This window comes from Lepus europaeus, chromosome 15 (assembly GCF_033115175.1).
Source record: "Lepus europaeus isolate LE1 chromosome 15, mLepTim1.pri, whole genome shotgun sequence".
NCBI classification, from domain to species: Eukaryota; Metazoa; Chordata; class Mammalia; order Lagomorpha; family Leporidae; genus Lepus; species Lepus europaeus.
In genome coordinates this window covers 84,551,995-84,558,771 of record NC_084841.1, presented here as the reverse complement: position 1 = coordinate 84,558,771, position 6,777 = coordinate 84,551,995, and the positions used below count along the sequence as shown (strand labels likewise).

The following is a 6,777-nucleotide window of genomic DNA, read 5'->3' as shown; positions in this document are numbered from 1 at the left end:
TTTTCACAGAGGTCCCAAGTGGTTTTTATGGTCAACAACTTTGGGCAATATTGGATTTGGAGTGCTCTTTGTTCAGGCATCTTACTTCCACATGGATCTATGGGGCATACAGGATTAGCATTTACCCCCAGGCTGAAAATCAGATGACTAATTTCTAAAGAAACAAAAACTCACCTGGGACACCTAGCACAAATAGTAGCATCTCAGAATATGGCTGTGCTCACGCTGACACTTGGGACTGCCAGATAATTCCCTGCCTGGGCATCTCAGAGGGAATGCTGCCTGTCTGCGGGTCCTAGTCGTCCCCGTGGAGTTCTCTGTTGGCCTCCCATCCATGCAAAAGCCCTCTCAGGAAGCACAGACAGGGAGCTGCCATTGTAACTGCCGAGACCTCCACGCACACATGTAAGTGATTCCCAAACTCACCAAGCATTTGCAGGGAAAAACAACATCATCAAAGAGTTAGAGAAATTTGGACCAATGACACTTAACACCAAATCTTAAAAAGAAGACGGAGGGCCGATGTTGTGGCCTGGCAGGTGAAGCCACTCTCGGGACAGTCACATCCCAAACGACAGTGCCCGCTTTGTGTTCCAGCTCCTCTGTACACTTCTTTCTATTTCTTCCTTTTTTAAAAAAATGATTTATTTATTTACTTGAAGGGCAGAGTTTCAGTGGCAGAGAGAGAGAGAGAGTCTTCCATCTGCTAGTTAACTCCCCAGATGGCAGCAACAGCCGGAGCGGTGCTGATCAGAAGCCAGGAGCCAGGAGATTCTTCTGGGTCTCCCATGTGGGTACAGGGGCCCAAGTACTTGGGCCATCTTCTGCTGCTTTCCCAGGCCATAGCAGAGAGCTGGATCAGAAGTGGAGTGGCCAGGACTGGAATTGATGCCCATATGGGATGGTGGTGCTGTAGGCAGTGGCTTTACCCACTATGCCACAGTGCAGGCCCCCCTCTGTACACTTCTGATGCAACTCCCTGCTAATGCACTTGGGAGGCAGCAGATGATGGCCCAAGTGCTTCAGTCCCTGCCACCCATGTGGGAAACTCAGATGGAGTTCTTAACTCCTGGTTTCTGCTTGGCCCAATCCCAGCTGTTGCAGGCATTTGGGGAGTGAACCAGTGGATGGAAGATCTGTGCATGTCTGTCTGTCTTTCTTTCACTCTGCCTTTCAAATAAAAAAATAAGGGCCCTGCACTGCCCAGGATAGCAAACAACAGAGTCAGGATGGCTAAAGGTGACCCCAAGAAGCCAAAGCGCAAGATGTCTGCTTGCACCTTCCTTGTGCACACATGCAGAGAAGAACATAAGAAGAAAAATCCAGAGATTCCTGTCAGTTTTGCAGAATTTTCCAAGAAGTGCTCCAAGAAATAGGAGAGAATGTCTGGGGAAAAGTCTAAATTTGATGAATGGCTAAGGCAAATAAAATATGCTATGATGGGGAAATGAAGGATTACAGACCAGCTAAGGGAGGAAAGAGAAAAAAAGGACCCTAATGCCTCTAAAAGACCACCATCTGTATTCTTCTTGTTCTCTTTGGAATTCCACCCCAAGATTAAACCTTCAAACCCTGCCATCTCCTGGAGTTGTGACCAAAGAGCGGGAGGAAATGTGGAATAAGTTGAAAAATGGTAAAAAGCAGCCACACATCACTGGGGTGGCCACACTGAAGGACAAGGACAAGATGGACATTGCTGTTAGCACCAGGGGCCCTGCTGAAGTAGCCTGGAAAAAGGTGGAAGAGGAAGAGGAGGAGGAGGAGGATGAATGAAAACTGTTGCCCTGTCTCCTTATGAATGCCTTAGAGTATGGGAGCATTGTAATTGGCACATCTCTCACTTGAGACGTGTCTATTGCCTTCATGAGGTTTAATCACAAAATTCAATGTAACCGTATTTTATCTCTCAAAGTGTTCTAGAAATCGTCAGTACTCACCTGACATGGCCATGGGTGTCTGGAGCACCCTGAAACTGCAGCAAAGTTATACATGTTTCCCAACATTTTTACAATGAAAGGGGACTCCCATGTTCTCCTTGAGAAAAAAAATGAAGGAATAAATAAAACTTCGGGGAAAAAAAGAGTCGGAGACAATGAGAGATATGCAGTAAACGCTGAGATGAACCATATAAAATGAATGACCTACTCTTTTCTTAAAAAATTATTTATTTATGTTTATCTGAAAGGCAGAAAGACAGAAGGACACACACACACACACACACAGAGAGAGAGAGGGAGAGAGAGAGAGAGATCTTGCTGGTTCACTTGCAGATGCATTAGCAGGAGGCTGGTTCAGAAGCACAGAGTAGCTGCAACTCAAACCAGTCAGTCTTATATGGGGCGCAGTCAGATATGGTGTCCCAAGCAGCAATCTGACTGCTATGCTACAACACCTGCCCAATGAATGTGGCTGGGAGAGCTGCCAGCAGGAAGCTCTGAGGGAATGGTGTTGGCTGAAGAGAGCCCCTTCACCCAGGATCATGCTCCTTCTAGGGTGTCCCACATCTGGGGACTGATCAGCGTGGACATGTAAAGGCCTGGCTCCTGACTCCAACATGGGGAAGAGCTGGAGGGTCATCCCGTAGTGACCCAGCTCTCCTCCTCCCCATTCCTCTTCTTGCTTGTAGTTCTCAAAAATAACTATAGAATGTGCTGGAAATGCAACATCCTGATATGTACCACTCTCCTCTTCCCAACAAAACAGAGTGTCCTTCACTGCTCTAACTCAGTGAGTCCTGTGACCCTGAGACATAAACCTGCAGCTGGGCTGCTTTCCAGGGTCTCTCATCTGTGGTCCAGTTGAGACTCCATCCACCCTGGGCAGCTTTCTGAACCTTCAGGGACTAGCTTCCAATGAAGTCTGGGCTGCTGCTCTTTCTGGCTGCAAGGAATCAATCTAATTCTTACAACTTGCTGTACATGTGTGTAACTTGTTGCACATGTGTGTGTCCTGCCTCAACAGACTCAGATAAGTTGGAACCAGTGCACCTGCTGCGCCATCTCAGCCTCAGAACTCCCCCAAGTTAGGCTGAGAACTCCACTGAGTTTGCACTGCAGCTCCGCCTCTCCCTGTGCTCAGCCCTGTGTCTTGCCTTTCCCTTCCCCAGATGCTGATCCCAAGGCACTCCCTAAGAAACCCCCTTGGTGCTAATCTGCAACAAGAGCTCATTTTAGCAAACAGAAGAAAAAGTTGTCTTAAAGCTTGACAACCTCAGGGAGAACTGAGATAACAACACACGTGTAAAGTAAAAGTGCACAATGATCACTTTTCAGTTAAAATTTAAACACCTAAGAATAATTGTGTGTTAATTACAGAGTTCAACCAATAGTATTAAGTAGAATAAAAAAAATACTAAAATGGATAAAGATTTACATGGTACATCAACAGTCAGGACAAGAGCTGATCAAGTCACTGTTTCTCATAGTGTCCATTTCACTTCAACAGGTTTCCCCTTTGGTGCTCAGTTAGTTGTCGCTGATCAGGGAAAACAAATGACATTTGTCTCTTTGGGACAGGCTTAATTCACTCAGCATGATGTTTTCCAGATTCCTCCATCTTGTTGCAAATGACCAGATTTCATTGTTTTTGACTGCTGTATGGTATTCTATAGAGTACATGTCCCATAATTTCTTTATCCAGTCTACTGTTGATGGGCATTGGGTTGGTTCCAGGTCTTAGCTATTGTGATCCCTGTTAAATATAAAAAAAGAGAGGGAGGAGATGTACAATTTGGGACATGCTCAATCAGACTTGCCCCAAATGATGGAGCTAGAAACGTGCCAGGGGATTCCAATACAATCCCATCAAGGTGGCATGTACCAATGCCATCTCACTAGTCCAAGTGATCATCTTCAGTTCACAACTGATCACACTGATAGGTCTAAGAGTCAAAGGGATCACATAAACAAGACTAGTGTCTGCTAATACTAACTGATAGAACCAAAAAGGGAGAGAACGATCTAACATGGGAAGTGGGAGACACAGCAGACTCATAGAATGTCAGATGTCCTAAACAGCACTCTGGCCTCAGAATCAGACCTTAAGGCATTTGGATCTGGATGAAGAGCCCATGAGAGTATTTTAGGCATGGAAAGCCAAGACACTCTGGAAAAAAAGAAAGAAGAAGAAGAAGAAGAAGAAGAAGAAGAAGAAGAAGGAGAAGGAGAAGGAGAAGGAGAAGGAGAAGGAGAAGGAGAAGGAGAAGGAGAAGGAGAAGGAGAAGGAGAAGGAGAAGGAGAAGGAGAAGGAGAAGGAGAAGGAGAAGGAGAAGGAGAAGGAGAAGAAAAAGAAGACCTAAATGAAAGATCTCTGTGAGTGAGATCCCAGTGGAAAGAACAGGGCCATCAAAGAAGGAGGTACCTTTCTCTGAAGGGAGGAGAGAACTTCCACTTTGACTATGACCCTATCAGAATAAGATCAAAGTCAGCAAACCCTAAAGGCTTCCATAGCCATGGCAACTCATGAGCCTAGGGAGATTACTGATGCAATAAACAAGAGTGTCAAATTGTTAAATCAACAACAGGAGTCACTGTGTACTTTTGTCTCATGTAGGATCTGTCCTTAATGTGTTGTCCAATGTGAAGTAATGCTATAACTAATACTGAGACAGTATTTTTACACCTTGTGTTTCTGTGTGGGTACAAACTGAGGAAATCTTTACTTAGTATATACTGAATCGATCTTCTGTATATAAAGATAATTGAAAATGAAAAAAAAAACTTGGTGTTAAATTGGAAATTGCATAGAAAATTAATCAATTTTTAAAAAAAAATATCATGGCCGGTGCTGTGGCTTAACAGGCTAATCCTCCGCCTTGCGGCGCCGGCACACTGGGTTCTAGTCCCGGTTGGGGCGCCGGATTCTATCCCGGTTGCCCCTCTTCCAGGCCAGCTCTCTGCTATGGCCCAGGAAGGCAGTGGAGGATGGCCCAAGTGCTTGGGCCCTGCACCCGCATGGGAGACCAGGAGAAGCACCTGGCTCTCTGTCTTTTTCTCTGTCTCTCTCTCTCACTATCCACTCTGCCTGTCAAAAAAAAAAAAAAAATCATGTAGGATCTCTGTCCTTAATGTGCTGTACATTGTGATTTAATGCTATAGCTAGTACTCCAACAGTATTTTTCACTTTGTGCTGCTATGTGAGGGCAAACTGTTGAAATCGTTACTTAATATATACTAAACTGATCTTCTGTATATAAAGAGAATTGAAAATGAATCTTCATGTGAATGGAAGGGAAAAGGGAGTGGGAAAGGGGAGGGTTGCGGGTGGGAGGGAAGTTATGGGGCAGGGGGAAGCCATTGTAATCCATAAGCTGTACTTTGGAAATTTATATTCATTAAATAAAAGTTTGAAAAATAAATAAATAAATAAATCTCCCATCATAGAAAAAAAAGTGCACAATGATGGAAGAGAAGCAAATCAAGAATTATTGGAAAGTAAGATATTTGAAATTAAAAATTCAATTTAACAAACTAAAATAGAGTTGAGAATACATCACAGAAAGGATAGAAAAATGTTAGGTGACAAAATACAGGAAAAATAAGAAAAACAGTTATAATATTTATCTAACTAGGTCTGAACATGACATTTCTCTAAAAACAAAACAAAAGGATAGTATCACAAATAATCAAGGAACAAGTAGAAGAAAATCAAAAGTACCACTACACCACAACACGATAAACAGAATGAATAATAAAAAAGCCTACAACCAGAAACGCCTGGTAGAGTACCTGAACACTAAATTTTACAGATAGTTTTTTAAATACATCCAGTGTGAAAGACCAGGAATGCAAAAGGCACGTGGGTAGGGGTGGGCACTAGGAAAAATAAGCACAGGGAGGGTATCCTTCTGCAGCTGTAGGGGAGATGCTGTCTTTTTACTTTCACCTTGCTCAGTTCCCAGAGGCCACTGCGTTCCAAGCCCAGAATACCTCCACCTGGCATTTCATCATCTCCCCCTCTCTGAGGGTTGCTTGTGTTCTTGCTGCTGCTCTATAAGGGCCCTGGTGTTTCCACCAGGCCCTCTCTGGCCACCTAGGGCAAGCTCCCCATCCCAAGATCACGAGTGAGTGGTTCTACACTAAGAACGCAGATCAACACAGGTCGTCTTTATTGTACCCCACAACAGGTGTTTGCATTAGTCTATTTTTGTTATGTTGCCTTAGAGGGAGTGAAGGTTTGCATTTGGTTTCACTGATCTAGTTAATATTTGTTGATGGTTTTCAAGGACAAGGTGACAGTGGCAGCATTTAAACAACATTCAAGGGTCGAGGGTCCGGGGCTGGTGTTGTGATGTAGCAGGAAAAGCTACCACCTGCGATGTAGGCATCCCACATCAGAGCTGGTTCATGTCTCTGCTGCTCCATTTCCAATCCAGCTCCTTGCTAATGGCCTGGGAAAAGCAACAGAAAAGATGGCTAAAGTGCTTGGGCCCCTGCCATCCATGTGGGAGACCCAGATGAAGCTCTTAGCTCCTGGCTTTGGCCTGGCTCAGCTCTGGCGATTGTGGCCCTCTGGGAAGTGAACCAGTGGATAGAAGATATCTCTGTCTCCCTGTCTCTGTCTCTCCCTATTACTCTGAAACTCTTTCAAATAAATAAATAAATAAATCTTAAAAGAAAAAAAGAGTAGAGGCTCTAACAAGCATTTTCCTGGCATCTTGGTAACTATGAGACCAACTACAAGAGAGAAGGGAATGGGGTGGAAAGATGGGGAGGCAACAACATCCACAACAACAAGGAGTTGTCCATCTCTTAGATAACACAGACAGCATGATTCATT

General features: G+C 44.3%; 1 pseudogene; it reads left to right on the top strand.

The window, feature by feature from the left end:
• The first annotated feature begins 1,229 nt into the window (after positions 1–1,229).
• On the top strand, positions 1,230–1,773 carry LOC133774540 (high mobility group protein B3-like; annotated as a pseudogene).
• Positions 1,774–6,777: the final 5,004 nt, after the last annotated feature.